General features: G+C 41.1%; 1 protein-coding gene across 4 annotated transcripts in view; it reads right to left on the reverse strand.

Annotated features, from left to right (window-relative positions):
• Positions 1–2,976: 2,976 nt before the first annotated feature.
• Positions 2,977–22,241, reverse strand: part of LOC142099443 (transcription factor 20-like) — a 74,824-nt gene continuing 55,559 nt past the window's right edge. For 3 of the 4 annotated variants that reach the window (XM_075182894.1, XM_075182893.1, XM_075182892.1), the window contains one exon: positions 2,977–3,339. The gene's annotated coding sequence lies outside the window, so the exon portion shown is untranslated. Of the gene's footprint in view, positions 3,340–19,187; positions 20,487–22,241 lie in introns of those variants that run through there. The other variant, XM_075182895.1, reaches the window with a different exon arrangement.

Genomic DNA, 22,241 nt, shown 5'->3' on the forward strand with positions numbered 1-22,241 from the left:
TGACAGCAGATAAATCCATTGTTTTGTCAAAATTATGACATAGAAATGGCAGATGTACGCTTCTATAGAGAAGTGTAGTCCAATAAAAGGTTTATTAAAATATCCATCAGCATTAAACAGAAAAGAACACCAAGACTGTATAAACACATACTGAATGATACTTATGTTGTTTCACATATTTGAACAAGACTTGATAATAGGTAAAGTGAAATAAATATAAACAAGATTTGGGGAACAACCCAATTACTCGTGTTAAACTGTATTTATACGATACAAAGGAGACAATGATTCTTCTAAAAGCTAATTGAAACCAACAATGATTAAATTAAATTGGATCACAATGAGAGTGATTGGATATCAGAAATGATACAACATAGATATGTTCTAAATAAACACAGAGAAAATGTGTTATATCATACAGTCTTCTTATAAACACTATATTGATCACAAATACGGTAATTAACTGATGCTCAAACAGACAAAATCTTATAGTGGTAATCTAGAAATTAGTTGGTGTGGCCCCTATTTGTCACAATTGCTTCAGGGGTAGTTGTTCTGCAGGAATCTTTGGAAATGTCTATGACTGCTATTAAGGCTTGAAGTGAATCTAACAAAGTCTCAAAAGAAAAATCTTTGTGTTTGTGTCTTCATTTGGTTACTAAATCTTACTCTCCTAAAGATGATTTATGTACAGGTGTTCATTGGTTTTCCACTTAATGCTACTTGGGAATGAATTGTCAGGATCTTTATCTAGTTTACCTCAAAGTAAATAAAAATGGGTCAAATATATCTATTGTATATAATTTCTGCTATCTGATCACTCATTTTGATCCAATTTAATTTAATCATTGATCAAACCAATGCTTTAAGAATCATTGTCTTGTTTGTATAATATAAATACAGTTTAACAGGAGCGCAGTTGTTCCACAAATCTTGTTTCTACTGCTGTGTTAAACTGTGTAGCCTGATTATGAGTGCAGTGTACCGCTGTTAAATGAAATCAAAAGGCAACTGTAGTCAAACTGTACTGTAAAGAAGGACATTCTTGCTTTTTGACATCTACTGACATCTTGTGGTTACTTTTCTCTTTTACTGTCTTTGCGTGCTATATATATATATATATATATATATATATATATATATATATATATATATATATATATATATATATATATATATATATATATATATCAAGAAATAAACATTGGCGCTCTATGCAGTATTGTATGTATAAGGTCATAGAATTCAGTCCCACATATACACCTCTTCCATGTAAGGAGGCAGCCTTCCTTCAAATCTCTGGCTGGTAAGGCCAATGATGAAATCAAAATAGGTACAACAGAGGGAGGGCGCAATGGTGATGTTAGCAGAAATGTACTAAACAGAGTGGGTATAAAGTAAACAAGCACATAAATATAGTTCAAGTCTCTGGGTTGGTATCCAACAATATGTGTATATAATTCAGTCTCAAATCCAAATGCTAGACAGAGTGACCAAACGTATCAGACAATGACGTGCAGAGATTCAACTCCATTTCAAAACGGAGGATTCACATGCTACTCATATGAAGCTTGCTGGACCAGTGTTTCACAGCTTCCAAGCTCTCCAAGCATGTGTCAACATAGAGACAAGGATAAAAAGAGGTATATAGAGTAGTACAGTCAACAGAATAATATAATACCGATCAATAGATGGGAGCGTACCAGAAAGTAATATAAAAACAGCTTATCTGTATCACAGTCTCCAGGAGGAAATCTCGGCTTAGCCTAGTGTGTCAGGAACAGGCAGATGGACAGCAAATGCAGTATGCAATATTTCTTAGCCACGGGCAGCCGTCAAAGTGCAATCACCGCTATCAAACTTTCGGGCTTCGCTTCGTGGTAGGCTTGACAGCAGACGAAAGACGACTTTACTGGCGCTCAGCATTATGTAGGAATAATAGTGTTAGGTAAAGCACGCTGAACACTTCTAGAAGTGTCTAAACCACGTGAAAAGTCCACGGCAACAGGACTTTTCACGTGGTTTAGACACTTCTAGAAGTGTGCAGTGTGTCTTGTGTATTGCTGAGCCGCCGTCGCCGTTTGGTTTCGTTATTTTCAGACGAAACCAAAGCAGTTATTTTTTTTTTTTACTAACTGTGATGGTAGTGTAAATTTTACTACTACTATTGTGTGTATAGGCAGGAATTTGAATAGATACTAAGTGGGATGTTACATCTGCACGTTAATGAAAAATATATATTCTTTAACATTATATCATAAAACCAGCATGACATCACGTAGTCAACACAGGAAAAGGAGAGAGATAAGGCAATTGGATAAAATGAACTTTATTTTTTTTTTATTTTTTTAATGTCTTTATATTTTTTTCCTTTTTTTCTAGAAAAAAAAAAGTCAATTTCCCTTGTGAAACACCTAACTTCAAATATTAAAGGTTTCATGAACTGAAACCAACTGGAAAGGCATCAGCCACCCCTCCCACACATTTGTTCGCCTGGGCCAAGAATTAAAAGACAAAATATTATATATATTTTTTTTTTTTTTAAAAGCAAACCAAAAAAACTCATTGACCAACTTATATTTTACAATTTATACCTGTTCAAGAAGTTGAAATTTATTTTTCAATGTAGAAAAAAATATGAATACAAAGCTGTAAAGCAAAATAATACAATATTCTGACTTTGCATTTGGCGAATTTGCATATTAAGATCTGGCCAGACTATTTCATTTAATACAAGATTTACATAAAAAGACTGTTACTGCACTAGCGAACGCAGTTTACTGCAACACAGTATACACAGACTGTGTATAAACCTTTAATCTTCTAAAGGTTTCTCTGTTTCATACACTTGGAAGCTAAAAATCCTGATTTTAAAGAATAGACCTTATGTGGGTAAAGAAAACAACTCTGTAGCATATTGAGCAATGGTCAAATAGTGAACAAAATATTTTTTACAATTGTTTTCAAAAGTCTTTGTTTTTATATATGTTGTTTTAGGGTTTTTAAAATGAAAATTAATCTCAATCATAAAAAGAGATTTTGCGCCTTTCCTTTCAAAGTCTTTTCAGATTAAAAATATATTTATATATTTATATATTTTGTTTAATACTTCCCCCAATTTATTACAGTCATTCTCCCTTGCTCCAGGATGTAGATGGTGTTGCTGACTGAAGTCAAGTTCTTTGATGCCACTTTTCTAATGTGGCACTAAGACCATGGCGGAAATGTTTGAGTAAAATGGGAATATTCCCAAGAGAAGGCGATGTCCACCCAGAGAATCGGCGTGGAGAATTTCAGTGGACAAAGGTGTGATGATCCCCCTTATCTTAAACGCTTTACCTGAAAGACAAGAGTAATACAACTACAATTACTGACTCAAACCAAAGAAATAGTTATCAAAGTAAAAAAATACAGGAATTTATTAGAAAATCAAAATGTAGTTATGTTGAAAAAAATAATAATTCTGTCCTGCTTCTAGCATTTAATTGCTAATGTGTATGATATATACGGTAATAGTACGCGTAAATACCATTATTACGGTACTTTTCTCGCTGGATTTCAGCTCCTGGCTCAGCGAGCTGCGAGCTGAAATCCGGCTTAGTATTACCAAAATAATTGTAATACTTTTTCCGCGGCGGAAACCAAAATGTTTATCTTCACATACTTCAACCATATTATGAGTGAAGGACGGTGAACAATAATAGGAAGGCTCTTCTTTTATTAAACTGAACAAATGAATATATTAAATAAAAAATACAAAACAGAATCCCTTCAACTGCCAGATCACCATAAACCCACAGTGAATAGTATCTGTTCTTATCATCACAACACATAGTAAAAGTATATCCCTCCTGAAAGCTGAGACAGAGACTAGTGCGGTCAACCCAGGTCACCGGGTCCAGATCAGATAATGGCAGCAGGGTCTCCAACGTCCTGGGGGAGGTCAGATGGCAACCCTCACTAGGGTTTGACATGGACTGGGGGCCTGACTTTTGACAGTGCCATGCCCAGACAGAGCTGGGGGGAGGGAGGAGGATTTTAGGGTTGGAGTTGTATAACCCCCATTTCAGCCACCTCTATCTCATAGGAAGGCCCATCAAAAATTTTACTGTCTTCTCAATGAGGCTCCTCTTCAACTCTCTGGAAGAGTAAAGGGAGTCATAAATGAGATCTGTATTTTTTTTTGTGTTTTTACACACTACTGTTTATATTTGTAACACTGTAGTCTGTCTCACCCCAATGGGGTTAAGTAATATGGCCATGTATATGTATTTTACCAGCACTCTCCCTTAGTGCACTGCACTGTACATTATCATTTTCAGGTAAAGTATGTTTACTGTATCCGTGCACTTTCCTGCTTAGATGGCACTGTACAAAATCTACACTTGGCTACGTAATCATCTATGGATTATAACTGTACTCTCTCTCCTATATAGAATGTGCTTTACATTTTTCTGTGTATAGTGCAAACGCACTCTTACACCCAGATTGTGCTGTACATTGTCTACACTTTACTACAGTATTGTATTTATATTGTATCAGCACTCTCTCCAACCTAGATTTAGCTGTACACTTTCTATACTTTTCTAAGGTACAGTACTGATATTGTATTAGCACTCTCCTATCTAGTTTGCACTGTACACTATTTTTATCTACACTTTTACATGGTATAGAATTTGTATAGTAACAGCACGCGCTCCTGCTTTTATTGCACTGTACACACTATGTAAAATTTTTCTACAGTTTTGTACATGTATGGTTCCCAGGTTAAATTACACGATAATTTGTATATTACTAAACAGAGTCCAGCGCTAGCTTATCATTAGAAAGAGGCAAACAGTAGTCTTACTGGTTTAATAATCACACGTAATCATTGGTACAAGTGTCGCGGCTGTATAAAAAAAATATTGCTGCTAATCCTATAGAAAAAAACTTATATAGAAAATAAAGACACTTTTTCGTCTTTGAAAAAGTCTGACAGAGTCAGATAAAATGCGTCAGCAGTTGATCACAGCTCACAGAGTTTATGCAGATTCCGGAAATGTTCCCATGCGATTCATCTGAACACAGTTTAATTTCTACTATTCCACCCAGAAATATCATGCATTTGTTTGCCGGAGTGCCATTACATCTATCCCCTCATTTATGGAAAGTGTGTGGAAATAAAGATTACTGATATCCCGAGGCCACACGCAACACCCCTAACATCTATACCACCAGAAGTTATTATTATTGCAGATTTGTAAGGAACCACCGCACCGTTGGGAAGACAATGCCATACATAAAACAGGACATACCTAAAACAAGAACAGACAAGGCAGACCAAATGAATGGAGACATGAAAACAGAGGGTATAGAGGACCCACCATCTTAACTTTTTCACACACAGAACACAAAAGGCTGGTTAGGACCATTCTATTTTTCTATTTGTAGCATTCACATGTGAGTTTTCAGAACTCTCTTCACATTATATCAGTGGCCATTTGACGAGTGTATGGTTATACTATTTCTCAATTGAGATCCTGAGTCTGGAAATATTATAACGATGGAACCTAATTATCCAGAAATGAACCGCTAATTGTTCATGTTTGCAAAGATCACCTACATTCATTCAGAGACTAATCTTCACGGTTTTATGAGAACGGATTTTGTTGAATAGCAATTTTACTTCTGCAACTGTTGCTTTTAAATGTGTAACATTTATCCATTGTGTTATTAACACTTAGTGAATATACTATGCTACCATTTACTGTTTTGTTTGCTATACAGTATTTTGAGTAAGGTGTATAATAAAGTTTTTATAAATAATAACTTTGAGAAACATTTTTGTCTTTATTCTGCCATGGTGATACAACTGCATTACTCTATTTAGAGATTTAATGCGCACTAAAATATACATATCAGGGCTTAGTCCCCAATTGAAATATTTTTGGTCTGCTGTCAGCACTGTATACTTAAGTTTCTATAAATGATCATTTTTACCTAATTATGATATGAAGTACTGACCCTATTTAGTCTGAGTGATCCATCATTGTAATTGATCCGATAGGTATTAAGTACTCATTTATTAGGAGTGGTGTCGGTCACTATACACTTATTGTTCTCTTACATCGATTAGAGCACTGACCTCAAATCACACTATGGCGTCAGACTCTGCACAACACCCAAAAATTGTAGTGTGCTACTATGCAGTATATGTACATGCTAATCTATTAGTTATATGTATATCCTTCACCCTGACTATTGACTCCATTTTACCAGGTGGTGCTTTACAGTTAACCTTCTCTTTTTCTTGATCATGTCATAATACAGGTCTACTCCCAGACCCAAAGCTGCTGTTTTCCAGATGGGAATTCAGAACCAGAGCCCAGTGTGTGGTTTGTAAGTGGAAAGACATCCACGAGGACCAAAACCTAGGCAGGCCTGGGTAAGATGCAACCAAAATGGTTTTAAGCATACGTATGGGTGCTGGCTCAGAACATATGAAAACTGACAAGGTACAAAGCATCTTAGTGAGGTAAATGAATAGAATCCTAATTTTCTCCGAGAGTCTTCAGTCTTCTTTCACAGTTTGGACCCTTTAGAGGTGGTCCAGGAGTCCCCTCGGATTCACATTCCTTAAATCTACATACAAGAGTTGACTAAAAAGTCTTCTTCATAGGTAAGTTTGGGATACCTAGTCCCTCAGCAAGTCTCTGAAGCACAGATTATCTGCCCACATCTTTTCCTAGAAAACTCGGTATAGCTCAATAAAACAGTACCAGGAGATTCTGGTGGACTCTTATAAGGACTTGATTGAACACGGTCCCACCTCTTTTTCCTATCATCAGCATCATCATTTATTTATATAGCGCCACTAATTCCACAGTGCTGTACAGAGAATTCACTCACATTAGTCCCTGCCCCCATTGGAGCTTACAGTCCAAATTCAGTAACACACACACAAACAGACGGCATTTAATATTGAGCATTCTTCCGTTGGCATATATCAGTAATATCCTGTGGGCTATGATATAAAAGGAGTGAGGAAGTATGGACGAAGGGGTATAGAGGGGGAAGGTGATAGAATACTAACAAGTTTGTAGTTTAATAGATGCCTTAATCCAGCACAGTACCCATAGTTAGCAGATTCAGAGAAATGGATTTTATGGTAAGTACACAAATCCTCTTTTTACATCCATCCACTTCCCACAGCCCACAATGGTTGTAAATGTTGCACCCAATAGCTGGATTTGGTCCTAATGCTTTATTCTATGTTTTCCAATGTTCTTGACCTTCTGCCTTTTGTACTCCATTAATCTGGTATCGCTCAGGCAGTTATTTATGCTTTCATTCACTTCTTAATGCAAAAATGAAATTGGAACATTAAGCCTTATCCTGCTTCTTGCTCAAGAATCCCTGCCTACTGATTTCAACAGTAACAAATGGTGCTTTCATTGGATACTTTAGTCGAGGGGGGGGGGGGGGGGGGGGACTGCATATCCATCAGGAAATAAATACTGCAGCATGAAATGGAGCTGCTTATGCACTGCAACCAGACTATAATATCCTATTCAGTGATCTCTTTAGACCATTACTAATTACACTGGTTGGTATCGCTACAGGTTGACATTTGTAGATAATTGCAGTTGGTAATCTGTTTTGCCTTGCATTTTAAATTAAAACGATTAGGATCCTGGAATATGCACTTATGAAACGGTTGTTCATGAAACATTAGCAAGTTCAGATTTCTTGGTTAAAGACGCTAACAGAGGTCTCCTATTGGCTGCCATAATTACAGGAATCCAGGAAGTCCACATCACCATTGACCATACTGTGATACTTTACTTAATCCATTAGTCCACACCTGTGTGGAAAACCTTGATTTTTATGTTTAGTGTCCATGCATTTGCAGAATGATCATTCCATTGCTGTAAGCTCAAATATTAAACCATATAAACAGGGCAATTTTTAAAGCCATGTGGTTACAATTTTAAGGGGCATATTCAATTCTTGGCATTATAACCAAAAATCTCGCAGTGCACGCACCATTACTGTTATTACGGTAGTTTTCTCACTAGATTTCCAGATATCCAGCTTACTATTACCGTAATAATGGTAATAGTTTTATCGCCGCGGGGACTTCAAAGAATATACCTTAATGTGTAAAGATCTAGATAATTTTGCTTGGTCAATTTATTTTCTAGATCTCCACCCTTATCGCTCATGGACAAAAGTCCTAGTGCTTTATAGGAAAGACAATTTAGATTTGCATTGTGAGATAATAAAAATAAAATAAAAAAGTGTTAGAATTTAAAGCTGAGAATACAGGAATATGTTTGAAATAATAAGAATAAAATTCTGTTTGGTCAACCTATTTTACTTCACATGGCTATTCTAGTGAATAAATAGAAAGTTGTCAGACAATTGATAACTGACTTAATTTCACATATGGTAGAGCTATGGTGAAAATTTTCCTTTTTGCATTAGCATGCTTGCATTAGAGATGTTCACTAACCCGTGTTTTGGTTTTGGATCAAGTTCGTGTTTTGGTTTTGGCAAAACCACCCTTGTGTGTTCTGATTCTGTATTGGTCTTTTTTAGAAAAATAGCTATCATAAAAGTATGCTAAAATCAAATAATATAATCTCAACAACACTAATTTCCAGTCAATTTTGACCATCTCACAGGTCACAATATTTTCATCCACTTTCAGACAAAGACTGCAGTGAGCTGGCTGGATGCTAAGCGACAGAGCAACGACACAGACACATGGCAGTTTATAGCACATCTAGGAAAGATTGTCACACAGCAAGGGCCGGAAAAAAAAGAAAAGTGGTGCAAAATGGAATTGTCCTTGGGCCCTCCCCACCCTTACGTAAGAAATTCAAAAGGACATGTGCAGTTTAACAAAGCAACCACTCCAGCGATAAGGAGTGCCACTTTTGTGGCTGAACTGCTTGGTTTGTTTGGACCCCCACAGACCAAGCTACCAATAGCTTAAGCTGTCTTAAGCCCAACAGTGCTGTCAATGAGCTCTACATTATTAAACCACGTCTACTCGTGCTGCATCTTTGATCTCCTTCTGCTCTCTGGTTACCTCCCTCTCATCCCTGAAGAACTGCCAAGCTTATATAGACACAGGAATGGATATTACAACTGGAGTGGCATTACTGTAATGACTGACATGGAACATGTAGGCAGCATGGAATCCGTCAAGTTGGAATACGCTGCATTGAACAGAGATTTAAACCCATATATCGATGCAGTTGGAGACCATTCTGAAATTAAATCGTGACCCACGGGATGAGATCCCGATATTTAGAGAGCTTGTACACGAAAGATACACTGTGCTTCAGGAGAATAATACAGAGGAGGCCCTGAGGCAGGATGATAAATATGTCCAGCTTAAAGAACAGCTAGGAGACCTGAGAAAACAAATGGATGTGTCACCGGCCCCTGCAGACAAAGATTTGGAAGATGAAGACGAGCAGATCGCTGTCACCCAGAGAACTCCTATAACAAATTTGGGATGGTAAATCCAGTGAAAAACACAAAGTATGTGGTCACACATATGCGAGAGAGGCAATTGAAAGGCTGATTGAAAACATTTCAGAAGGGTAAATCCGCCAGCTGTCCAAAAATTGGCTGTGATCACTCCAAGAGTATATCGGATCTTGTTTCAGGCAATGCACTAAAAAGAGCTAACTTGACATTCACAGCAAAAAAGCAAGGTAATCACTGAGCTTCGAACTGGTCCCAATCCCCCAAAAAATAAAATATAGCTAGGTACCTTTGACAAAGTGCAGATTACAAACACTTTGTGGAAAACTGATGCAAAGTGGAAAGTTTGAGTAACACATATACACGTCTATTTAAACATCCATGCTTACATTACATCTGCAAGAAACGTTCTTTGTTAATAAAACTTGCCTTTATGCCGTTAATTATTTTTTTTTATAATAATCCTCCATCATTCTTTGAATGTTGATAGTTCATAGTAGGATTAAGTTTTTGGTCAATTCTTTTACAGTAGACCAGACATCAAAATATTGTGTGGAGTCATCTGCATCATCAATGTCTGACTTTTGAAAAGCACACAACAGTATATAAAACACATGTAGGTAACACTGGCACACAGCGGTAACTGAAAGGAAAAGTAGTGCAAGATGGAATTATCCTTGGGCCCTCACATCCACCCTTATGTCGGATCTTAAAAAGAACATGCACAATTTAACAAGGCAAGCGCTTAAGCGACAAGAAGTGCCCCTTTTGTGGCTAAAGTGCTTGGTTTGTTTTGGCCCCCACAAAACAAGCTAACAAGGGACTTAAGGCACCTAAGCGAACAGTGCTGTTAATGAACTCTACTGCTAGCCTCATCCGTGTATACATCATCCTCATATATATTAATTCATCAACGCTGAAATCCACTATAACAGAAGTCTCTGTACTTTGATGTAATTGGCGGGAAAGGCCTTAGTCATGGAAATTGTAGTTCATTTTTACGAACATCATCTTTTCCACCTTTTAAGAAAGCAGCCTCCTACGCTGATCGCTGACAAGGTACCCGGCTGTGCTGAAAACTCTTTCTGAGTACATACTGGAGGGTGGGCAGCTTAGGTAGTGTAAAGCGAGTTGGTACATGGATAGTAGAAGATAATAGATGACCTTGTGGCGCCAAAATAGCAAATGATGATGTATGTGTATAATAAAACCACTTTAATAGTGCATGTGGTAATTACTACTCTGTTCACTTTGGCAATCAGCGCTGAAACTGCAGAGCGGAGAATACACTGTCTCCATACATCCGCATGCGCGAATCGGAAGTTTACCCAGCTGCGGCATGACGTCACTTCCGTCGACACACCATCGTCTTTCCACCCTACCTTGCCGGGAGAATCCCACCGCCACGCAGATCTACAGGACAGGAGAGGACAAGACATTCACTCAGCCCGGGATCGGGTAAGTCCCCTCTACTCCGGTATCCACATGTTTTGGACAGTCATTCCTTTTGGAGTTTGTTTATGACTCACCGCAACAGCACGTCCTGCCTTTGCTACACCTATTTGTGTCAGTCGGTATACGCATATACTCACAGGTTTCTGATATATTCGCCTGTGAGATTGCTGGAAGACATCAGCTATTGGATCAGAATCACCGTGAAACGGAGTCCTGTATCATATGACTTCTTATGCTCTACATCCCACTCCATTTCTTAGTGCTTGTCTGCTTCATCGGTATTTGCACCAACAAGGCATCATAGTCTGTGCACTTTGATATCTACATGGAACCATCCATGTTCATCGGTTTGAATTAAGCATTGGTACTGACTCCTTACCATTGGGACCTTTTATCTCTACCATTGGATTTAATTTATTTCCAAGATGAGTGACTGTATTTATTCATTCACTCTTTATCTTATGTGGCGATTGAACTCTTTATATCTAGAGTCTACACATTGACTTTTTATCTGAACAAGTGGCATCATTGTTGATATGTAATTTGCTATTTACCAATTATACATCAGTACCGTTTTTTTATGTATATTGATATACAGTCTGAACTTTTGCCACTGAATGATTGTATCCACATGCACCATTAAAGTGGTTTTATTATACACATAAATCATTTGCGATTTTGGCGCCACAAAGTCATCTATTATCTTCTACTTACGTTATTTAGAGGGTGGAAGCCTACCCCTCATTTTCCTTGAGGCAGCCTACCATTTACATATAGCTGGGGGAAGCGCAGGTCCCAACTCATTTCTACATCGAGTTGGTACATGGGTCTCCAAATTCCCTTTTTTTTCCTCCCAGTATGTAAAAGGGACTGTCTGACCTTTTTATTTCTATGCTGTCCTTATAATAATCCTCCTCATCCTTTGGACGTTGATAGCAGGATCAGGTGGAGTTACGGCAGAGGTTTCACAATTTTTGGTCAATTTTTTTTTTAGACCAGACGGCAAAATTTGGTGCCGAGTCATCTGCATCTTCCCTGGGTCTCTTGGGAAAGTTTTTTTACCAGCAGCAGTTGAGTGAGAAACTGAAGGAGTAGAGGCTGTCCTGTCACGTAACACTTGAGCCGTCATCTTGCTCATCAGAAGCTCCTTGCATCTCTTCAGATCTGGGTCGGTTGGAAACAGAGAAGACATAGCTCTTAAACGGAGGATCAAGCAGAGTCACCAAAATGTAGTGATCCGATTTCAAGATTTTGATAACTCTTGGATCCTGGCGAAGCGAATAAAGTACTTGATCTACAAGTCCGACATACTTAGCGTAATTGCTTTGTTTAATCTCCTCCTTCAGTTTCTCAAGCTGCTTTTCCAAAAGTCTAATTAAGGGAAGCACTTGGCTCAAGCTATCAGTGTCTGAACTCAGTTCACAGGTGACTGCTTCGAATGGTTTCAGCACCTTGCACAACATGGAAATTATTCTCCACTGCGCTTGAGTAAAATACATTTCCCCTCCTTTCCTTATGTCATGGCTTGTGGAGTAAGTGTGGATGGCTTTTCACTGTTCCTCCATCCTTAGACGCATATACAGAGAAGAATTCCACCTTGTCACCACCTCTTGATTCAGTTGGTGACAGGGTAAATTAAATTGTTCTTGTAGCTGCTGCAATCTCCTACAGAATGCCGGAAATGTCCAGATATTTTACGGGCCACAGACAGCATCTCCTGCACGTCCCTGTCATTTTTTAAAAAGCTTTGCACCACCAAGTTTATTGTGTGAGCAAAACGGGGAATGTGAGGGAATTCACCCAGCTGTAATGCACTCACAATATAGGTGGCGTTATCAGAAATGACATATCGGGAGGAGAGTGCAAGCGGGATAAGCCATGTTGCAACGACATCCCTTCGCTTTGTAACGAATTGTCAGCTGTATGCATCTTAGTGAAACCGGTGATACACAGAGTAGCCTGCCTCGGAAAAATGTGATGTAGTTAGGTACATGCTGCTGCTGTTCCTGCTGCTGCTGAAAGCGAACCACCAACCAAGTGGGCTGTCACAGTCATATAATCTTTAGTTTGCCCAGTTCCGCTTGTCCACATACCTGTGGTTAAGTGTACAGTGGGTAAAATGGCATTTTGTAGCCCTATAATTATATTTTTACGAATCTTCTTGTACAGGTGAGGAATAGCTTTTCTAGCAAGATGGTGTCGTGATGGAATTCGGTAACAGGAACACAAGATCTTAAATAACTGTCTAAAACCAGCTGCATTAAAAGTGGATATAGGACTAGCATAGTCGCCATGGCGTATGTGATCCGCTTTGCGACTGGGTGACAGTTTTCATAATTGCTTCCTCTTGCAGGATTAACAGGAATAAAGGATTAACAGCCAACTGTTCTAAACTACTAATAGTCTTTGTGACACGCCGGGTTCTCGCTGTGTGCCCCCGGGATCCGGCGTGTGCTTCCAGTGCTCTACTGCCCCCCACCAACCTGTCTTACCTGATCAGCGGCGGCAGTCCCGTCTCCTTTCAGTGCTGTCTTCCGGCAGTCCTGCGCATGCGCAGAGATCCAAGACTTTTTCATGCCTTTTGCTGCCCTCTATTGGCTGTCCTAGTTAGGACAGCCCTATATCTTGTCCTCCTATTCTAGGTTCAGGGCTGGTTCATTCAGTCAGTCCCTGACCTTAGTACTGGAAACAGCTGCTGTGTTTCTCCTATTCTCCTGAGAAAATCTTACCCTGCATTTAAGTATACCAGCTCCTCCAAAATCCTACGCAGCTATCTCCGGGAAAACCTCCTTTAAGTGGCTACGCCGCAAAAGTGACCTGTAAACCGCCTCCCAAGTGGCAACGTTGCAGAACATCCCTGCTAATTACCACTCCCAGGTGGCAACGCTGCAGGACATCCCTACTAATCACCACTACAGAGTGGCAAGGCTACTTTCTACCTAATTCCAAGCTTGTTCTGTTGTGGTTCGCTGGGAACTTCCCTAGGGGGCCGCGACCTGCAAGTGGAAGCCGCGAAGCCCATATTCCCTTGCAGGAATCACTGGTGAACACCTTTCACTTGTTAGACTCCGCGCCCCTAGCTGAAGTCACGCCAATCCCGGCTGAACTACCAGGATCCAGTTGTCCCTCCTTGGTAACGTGACATTCAGAACCAGCCCTGAACCTAGAGTAGGGGGACAAGATATAGGGCTGTCCTAACTAGGACAGCCAATAGAGGGCAGCAGAAGGCATGAAAAAGTCTTGGATCTCTGCGCATGCGCAGGACTGCCGACCGCCGGAAGACAGCTCTGGAAGGAGACAGGACTGCTGCCGCTGATCAGGTAAGACAGGTTGGCGGGGAACAGGGCAGGAGAGCACTGGAAGCGCACAACGGGTCCCGGGGGGGCAGAGCGGGAACCCGGCGTGTGACAGTCTTCTTCTTCTTGGTCTGCTTCTGGGATGAAGATTCACCCACAACAGAAGCAGCAGGGGTATCAACACTCAAGAATTCTTCAGAGTAATCATGGATAGGGGAGAAGTCATCTGGCCTCAGCAACTTGGATGCAGGACTAACTCTGATCGCTACTGAGGATATTGATGAGGAAAGTGTTGTGGGTGTAGATTGCAGCTGAGAGAAGGGACCTAGCTGATGCTGGACTGCTTGTTGCTATTTTTTTTAGCAAAAGTTTCAGATTTTCCCAACAGCTTGTCATGAACTCGCTTCCACAGGTGCAGGACTTACATAAACATCCTCATCAACATCTTCATTAGTGCCGTTGTTAGCTAAACAAACATCCCCCTCATCCTGTTACAATTCCAAAGTGGAATCCTCAATTTGTGTATCCCTGGCTACACTTAAGCCGCTCATCCACACATCTGCAGAAATGCTGAAAGGAGGCTTCTTTATCAGTATTGTATCAGAATGTTCAGGCTTAGACATAGCACTTGTGGATAGACTCCTCAGGGATTTGGGTCGTTTCTGAATCTGAACATACAGTTTCTTCTAATGCCTTACTGTTTTCTTCAAGTTCGGATTTTACACGTAAAAAGTAGTTGGGCACCACTTTCTGAGTGAGAATGACAAGGTCTTGCATTGTCATGACTGACCTTACAAGAAGATGCCTTACTGACAACTGCAGAACTAGTACTTAGAGAAAGACGAAGGCCTGATTCTTTTCTTGCCACTGCATGTGTAGAATGACATGTTGGCAATTTTATTTTTTCTGCAGATAACTGCCTGGGATTACAGGTCTTTTTTCTTGACCAAGGTAAAAGGTGTTTTATTTACATTTTTGTTTCCTGACTTAAACACTATGCACTTTAACATAGGCTTTAGCAGATGACGTAGAGGGATTACTAGCATCATGACTGGTGCTCCTGGTATTCTGTGGACTGATGTGAATCCATTTTGATGACACAGTAAAAATGTCACTGTAGACCTTGAAGAACACTGCCCACCCTATTACTTGAATTTCTGTTTCAGAACTGAACAATGCTACCTCTCCCATTTCTGGGTGAGCTATGGCACAGTAGAATCTCAATGGAGACTTTGAAGAACACTGTCACCCCTCCTCTTTCTGCTTAAGCTATGACACTGCCCAACTACACTGGAGACTGCCAACATCCCTGCAACCCCTTCTGTGTCTCTGAAATGGCGCAGGAACTCTGTGGAGGGCGATACTTAAAGGATCCAAAACTCGCAAGATCAGATGACGTGAGGATGACTGTTTACCTCGTTTTCAGTTCAGAGGACGTGCAAAAATACCGAGCTGGCTCTGTACTCGGATCTGCGAAGTTCGGGTGGGTTCAGTTTTCCGAAAACCGAGCACCTCTAGTTAGCGTATGTTGCAATGACAACTGAAAGAAACCCACAGGGTTGCTTATACATTTCATTTCCTTATCAACTCAATGGCAACCACAAAAAAATGGGATAGCTTCCTAGTCAGCTAGAGACAAGAAAAAGAAACACCAAGAGTGTATATAACGCAACTCTTTCTTCACCTTGTCTTTTTCCTGTCTCTCAGATCAGAGAATAGTGTTTAAGTATAGTGTAGTAGTTTGTGGTTTTTCCACTTTTGGGGGGTAACCTTTCTCCTAGTGGTTCAGGAGGACCCTTGCGACACACCTCTGGAGTGCAAGCAGGGGCGGCTTTCATGGGGACGCTAGCTGCTACAACTGTGTACAAGCCCAGGGCCTGGCTTCTGGAACGTCTCTAGTTTGTGACATGACTTCCGGTGCAGAGGTCATAAGCTTTTTGGAGGTTTCCCATGCTGTTTTAAGCCTCAGGCCAGCCTAAGACTAACCCATTCCAGGTAAGGACCTTACTTATGGGTGCTTTATACATTTTTTAGCAAGTTAGATATTCTTTATTTTCAATAATATTTCAGAGCCTGTTGAAGCAAATAAAAGCAGCAAGTCTCATCACAATGTTTTTAAAGCATTTGCCAAACCTTTGTCTGAGAAATGTGAAGGGGTTTTCTGTGCAGACTACAGGCTCTATTCAAGGTACCAAACAGTTCCCTGCGAAGAACCTCTGCCCTAAGGTTGTGGTCTCCAATGTCAATGCGCCAAGCTAGATGACAAGAGAGCGGCAGAAAGATGCCACCCGACCGTTCAGATTTGGACACAGAGGTAGGCGGAAGGGAGGTATCGCCATCAGCTGCCAATGTCCTAGAACCATGCTCTGCGAGGTAAATGAAGGGCCACCAAGATGGCTGGAAGCCGCACTCCTTTAAAAACTCTTTAGAACGCGTGAGAACCTGGGACGTTGAAGCGACAGGTACACCTAACTTAAGCTCCAGGAAACATCCTGGCATCTCAGAATTCCATTTAAGGGTCTCTAGATTATGAGCAGTAAAGGGGTGACCTGAGAAATAAGTATGGACACCCTGGGTACAAAATCCTAAGTGCCCCCAAGACTCCACCAGGAGGGCAAAGGACATCTCCTTGGAGAGACAATTCTCCCTGGTTAATTGGCTGCCTGCTGAGACTCTCTGCCTCCCACTTATTCATGCCAGGATAATGGACAAAAGTATGGAAGCATGACACGCTGCTTAGGCCATAACCTGGTCGTCTCTCACACTGCTCTCAGGCCGTGTGTTCCCACGTGATGCTACAGAAATGCCATAGCTGTGGCATTATTTGACCGATTGTCTAGAGGTTTCGTGATCAGGACCTGCTGCGCCTGATGCCACATCCTGTGAACCCTGAGCACCAGGTTTGAAAGAACAATCTTTTTGGTAAGGACCCAAAAGACCCTGGAACCCCGAGGATCTTATTAATCAGCCTCCATCTAACAGACTGGAGCTTGTCAGGACTGGGGTTCAGGACTTGAACGACTGACCTTAATCCTGTCTATCCGGCTAACCACTGTGAGAGAGATAAAAGTGTGGGTTTAGACAGAGTGATGATCTGCAAGTCTGTTAACCTGGGAACCAGCCCTTTTCTGGAGAATTTCCCTCTGGAGATGTAGAGAGTGGAGCATGCAATCATACTGCCTGGAACGTTGGTACCGTTTTCCAGAAGACTCATGCAACTAAGAGGAGAAAACTTCTCTCCGTGCCAGGAGCATTGTTTTCCTGTGCTGAAATGGGAGGGCCCTTTCCTTTCGGTAGGAATACCTTGTGGGACCCAGTATAGAAGCTGAGGTGTAAGAAACGTATCTGCTGTGGCAGATTGAGTGGGGACCTATGTAGTTTCTGCACCCAGAGGAGCGCCGGATGGAAATTTCCTGAGAGAGAGATGACAGAGCCCTTGGAAAGTGGTCGTCCAGAGAGGGTACTATCGTGACTCGCCAGTAGCGCCGTAGCCCTGCCATGACTTCCATACCATCGGAATCCCACGAGGTGCCATGTTCACAATGAAAAGGCAGGACCTCGAGCCGGAACTGAAATTTCTGTATCGCCAAAGGGAAAGACATCTGCACCTGTCCTGACTGGTACATGTAAGAAGACCTCCATGATGTACATTGAGGCCAGGAACTCTCTCTGTTCACTACATGCAATGAGTGTGCGTAGTGACGACATCCGAAAAAAGAGAATGAAGGCCTGCCTGATAAGGGACTGCCAGCTTAAATGGAACAAAAGGATCCGTCTGTGGGCTAGGAAGAATTTGGAATAAAATACCCTTATCTCCACCAGGTATATAGGTTCCTCACCTAACTGCACCTGTGCAGATACTATTTGCTCCTATGGGAGACAAGTAGTGACTACTTGATGGGGCACCCTGACCGGGAAACAAAAAAAAAAAAAAGGAGGGGGGGGGGGGGAAACTAAGGGATTAAGACCGTCCTTGACCTGGCCTAGTGGGAACTGACAGGAAGAGATGTACTCTTACCCCCCAGTAGCCCCCTAGAGACTACACTGTAATTCTGCAAAAGTGAGAAGCTCCATTATTGGAACATCCTCCACAATACCTCTGGCTAACTGCTCTGACCATGGCTGAATAGCCTTTTTCAAAACCCAGCTATGACCATGTTGGGTGTAAACAAACAGTCAGCTGTCACTTAAGCTGAGTGGAGGCCAGGTAACACTTTCTGTCAGAGAAACCTTCCATGGGCACCTGCCATGCGTAGGGATAGCAGAATAATTAAATAGACGAGTCACAGGGTTGTCAACCACAGGGGTTCCTTCCCATCTAACCATTTTCTCTGCCCAGAGAGGAAAAAGCTGAAAATCTGGCCAGTCGAATAATTGTTTATTTAGCTTTTTGCCAAAGGTCAGACACCCTGTCCAGCATCTGAGGTGCGGATGGGGCCGCAGACTCAAGTTCTGCACAGGTTAAAGGGTGTCTGATGCTTAAGTTGAGACTATCCATCTTGAGAGTGGATGTGGAAATTTCAGAGTCAACGTTATTTTTGTCTGTAAATCAAGATCCAACTAGCCATCTTCCTCCGAGGAATGGACCATATCCTGATCTTGACTGTGAACAACTCTGAACAACAAAATTATGCCAACCCCTGTGTGAGATGGTGAGCAAATGTGTCTATGTCTGGGTGGACTCAAACTGGGACAGAGACATAGCCACTTCTGTCTGGGAAGATGTGCCTGCGACAGATCTGATCTGTGTGGGCTGAGTGTGTGTAGAAGCGTAAGAAAACGGGGATTCACGTACCTTTTCAGACCCTAATATACCTTAGTGAGTTCGGCCATTGATGCTGCCAATGATTTAGCCTAGACTGGCTTCTCCAGAGCTGCTGACACTGAAGTGGGAGCACCTTGTTCACAGACCTTAGCATCATTAACTGCACAGAGAGCATCTGGGCTAAGCTGTTCAAAGGGTAATATAAAAATATATTTGGCACAGATATAATGCAGCTCAGACATACCAGCGAGTCCGTATGAAACATAAGACAATGCTAAGCAAAGTGTCACAGAATAAAACTGAATCTCGTCATTTTGGTACATATACAATGCAGTACAGACGAACCAGCGGGTGTCTAACCCCTGGAGGTGCCCCTCCATACATAATACAATGGTAAGACAGGTGTTACAGAATAAAGCTGTATGTTATCCTTTCGGCAGATATATTATTTACACCTTGCAATACGGACCTACCTGCTGGTTTTTACCACAGAATAAATCTATATATTATTCTTGTGGCACCTATATAATGCAGTGCAAACATGCCAGCGGGTCTCTTACCCCTGGAAGTTCCCTTTTTTCTAGGCATAATACTATGCCATGCTAGGAAAAATGTCACAATACGAATTTGTATGTTATCATTTTGGAACATGTATAATAGAGTAGGAATAGCAGACGTACCAGCGAGCACTTACCCCTGGAGGCAATTATTTTTTTAAAATTATAACTGTTTAACTGAGTCTATCTACCAGTTAATCCTGAAATAAGACACTTTAAGCTCCAGTGCTGTAAAGCAGGCTCTGTTCTCTAACATATGCAACTTGGGTCAGAGAAAAAAATTCAACTACTATAAAGCGAGGAAACCCCGTTTAAAGCACTATTAACACACTTACTGAAAACAATACAGATCAGGAGAGGCACAGAAGGTCGGAATGCTGAGCGTTCTATCCAGGTTCATGTGCCCTGTAATTGCTGCCCTCTGTGAAGCCTGCCAAAGAATGCAAGAGGAAGGAGGAAGTTCCTCCATTCAGACCACCCAGCTAATGGCTGCCTCAATGTGCAGGCGCACAGACCATCTATATATGGCTGTCGGCTGCAGTGTTCAAGCATTGCAGGGGATTAAATGCCCAGTCTTCCCTGACACTTGTGTCAGCAAATTGCCTCCTATGGAGTGCAATCACTGACGTGTCTCCTTCACTGCTCATTGTCCAAGGGAACTGCCGGCAAGTAATTTGGGTCGGGAAGAGAGGGAGAGGCTTGAAACTTCACTCCCGTCCGATGCAAACAGTGCTATGACCCTACATGTCAGGCTTTCACTAGCAGCTCTTCCGTTCTTGTGCTGTTTTGCTTGTCTAACGAGGGGACGGTATTGCCGGCAGAGATGCGAGGGATGAAAGACCAGGCTGCTTTCCCCTCCGCAGGGACCGAGCGTGAAGGCAGTCGACAGGCTATTCAATCCCTGGGTCTTTAATGCTCCCTGCGCTGCACCTAAGAAAAGGATTAAAATAAAAATAGAAATAAAAAGTGAAAAACACTAACAAAAATGTAAGCAGGAGCTTACACAGAAGTGACCTATTTTCTAAGGCGCTGAACAAAAACTGAGGTCTGAGCTGGAGAGGAGGGGCATAGTAGGGGAGGGGTGTGAGGAACAAACAAGATGATAAGTGCCTAAACTCTTAGTCCCACCTATTATACCCCAATGTCTTGCAGTGTCCCCCAATGGTAGGAATGAGAAAGGAGGATTTAAATGCCATGAATAGAGAGCGCAAGACCACAGACATGTGTGGATCTGAGAATGTCAGGCCTGGTACATCTGCTTTGGGGTCACTGGGTTCTTTTATTGATCTTGAAGGACCATTAGACAGTGAAACAGGTGAAAGGATCTCAGGACATTTAACCCTTTAGTTGTAAATGTCCTGCTCAAATGTATAAATAGAATTATGGGGAATGACACCAGTTCATTGCTTCCTAAAAGATTCCCTTTTATAGGATTATCAGGGTAAAAGCAGTGTTCCAAATACACAGTGTTCTTAAACTAAGTAGGAATGGGAACAGTGCTAAAGACCTCAGCCTAATCAAAAGAAAATCACATTCAGGATAAGGAGTCTTCAAGGTGGTGTTCTGTGCCAAAAATTGATCACGATATAGCCTGGAAAGCAGTATTATAGGCAGTATGCTGCCATTACGGCTTGGCAACCTTTCAGGCATAAGAAACATGCATGGGCTGAAGCACTCAATGAATCATTCTAACTCAATCTCCAATGAGTTCTGTGGGTGGCAGAATTTCAAATTATGCAGAGGTTTAGATATTTGCCACTCAAGACCATAGGTAAAGAGTGAAGTCCATCCCTCATGTTAAAAAGATTAAGTACTTTTTTTCAACAGGAATACTACATTAAATTCAGCGCCTCTACATCTCCAAGGACCTTCATCAAGATGCTAGTAGTTTGTATGGCTGCTCTTAAGGGCAGTCGCTCTGTAGCGTAAATGGGTATGGTGGCATATGAGGAACTTTCAGCTGGATCTGCTCACGACTACAGAGCAAAAAGCAGCTGCATGCAAAAGTTGTTAAAATTCCCACCCAGGACTTCAGTTTCCATTATTAAGTTTAACAGCAACAACTAAGAAAGACAAAGCTTGTCATCCCTGGTTTGCAATAGCTTATATAGTGCTCCAAGGATAGCCTTAAGTTCACACACTGAGATCAGTTTACTACACCAGTGACAAGCCCTGCTTCCAAATCCAGATGTCTTGTTTTGCCGGCATTGCCATATTCTTGAATTTGTTCACGATGACTCAACTAGGACCTTACCCTCAACTACTCTAATGATTCATGTATCTACGCTTCGCGTTTTTCGCAACACTAGTTTAGCGCCAGAGGATCAAATTTCTTTTTTTAATTTCAAGCAATAAATTAAATCATCAGTGGATTAAACCTTTTGTAGCACTCTGACATATCAATGTTTTCCTGGAGGCCTTATTTTTAAATCCATTCAAACTTTTCCGGTAGAAATCACATCTGCTTGACAAGTGGGCGAATTACAAGCCCTATGGTGAGCCATTTCAGAATACCTATCATCTCAACATCTTTATTTATATGACGTCACAGAATCCTCAGTACTGCACAATCAACAAAAAAAAACTGAAAAATATACAGATAATTAAAGGGACAAGACAAACAATAGAATCAGTAAAAAGAAAGGAGACAATAGAGGAAACAAATATGTAAGACAACTAAAACAA

This window comes from Mixophyes fleayi, chromosome 8 (assembly GCF_038048845.1).
Source record: "Mixophyes fleayi isolate aMixFle1 chromosome 8, aMixFle1.hap1, whole genome shotgun sequence".
NCBI classification, from domain to species: Eukaryota; Metazoa; Chordata; class Amphibia; order Anura; family Limnodynastidae; genus Mixophyes; species Mixophyes fleayi.